The 882-nt window shown below is 40.0% G+C and overlaps 1 protein-coding gene across 1 annotated transcript in view; it reads right to left on the bottom strand.

The window, feature by feature from the left end:
- Nucleotides 1–882, bottom strand: part of NAA10 (N-alpha-acetyltransferase 10, NatA catalytic subunit) — a 136,594-nt gene that overhangs the window by 27,078 nt on the left and 108,634 nt on the right. The window lies entirely within an intron of this gene.

The following is an 882-nucleotide window of genomic DNA, read 5'->3' on the forward strand; positions in this document are numbered from 1 at the left end:
TTTCTCCACTGAAGACCCACTTTCATTTTTTTTTTAAAACTGAGTCTCAGTTGGTTAAGCGTCTGACTCTTAATCTCGGCTAAGGTTATGATCTCATGACTGGTGAGTTCAAGCCCCGCATCTGGCTCTACACTGATGGTGCAGAGCCTACTTGTAATTCTGTCTCTCCTTCTCTCTGCTCCTCACCTGCTTGTGCTTGCTCTCTCAAAATAAATAAACTTAAAAAAAATATTTTTTTAAGATTTTTAAATTATTTAAAAGTTTATTTTATTTATTTTGAGAAAGAGAGAGAGTGAAGGCAGGGATGGAGTAGAGAGAGAGGGAGAAAGAGAGAATCCCAAGCAGACTCTGCACTGTCGGCACAAAGCCCTACTCGGGGCTTGATCTCACAAACCATGAGATCATGACCTGAGACGAAATCAAGAATCAGATGCTTAATTGAACCACCCAGGAGCCATCCCCCCCACCTTTTTTTTTAAAAGATCTTATAAAATTAATCTCTGTACCCAATGTAAGACTCAAACTCACAAACCCTGAGATCATGACTTGAGCTGAAGTCAGATACTTTTTTTTTTTTAAGAGAGAGAGGCAAACCAAGAAAGAGATTCTCTTTCTTTTTTAATGTTTATTTATTTTTGAGAGAGAGAGAGACAGAGCACAAGCAGGGGAGGGGCAGAGAGAGACACACACACACACACACACACAGAATCCAAAGCAGGCTCTAGGTTCTGAGTGATCAGCACAGAGCCCAACCTGGGATTCAAACTCATGGACCACAAGACCATGACCTGAGCCAAAGTCAGACACTTAACCAGCTGAGCTACCCAGGAGCCCCTTCCTTTTTTATATTTTTTATTTTGTATTTTTATTTATGTTTTTAAT

The sequence above is a fragment of the Crocuta crocuta genome, unplaced genomic scaffold (assembly GCF_008692635.1).
Source record: "Crocuta crocuta isolate KB4526 unplaced genomic scaffold, BGI_CrCroc_1.0 scaffold978, whole genome shotgun sequence".
NCBI lineage: Eukaryota > Metazoa > Chordata > Mammalia > Carnivora > Hyaenidae > Crocuta > Crocuta crocuta.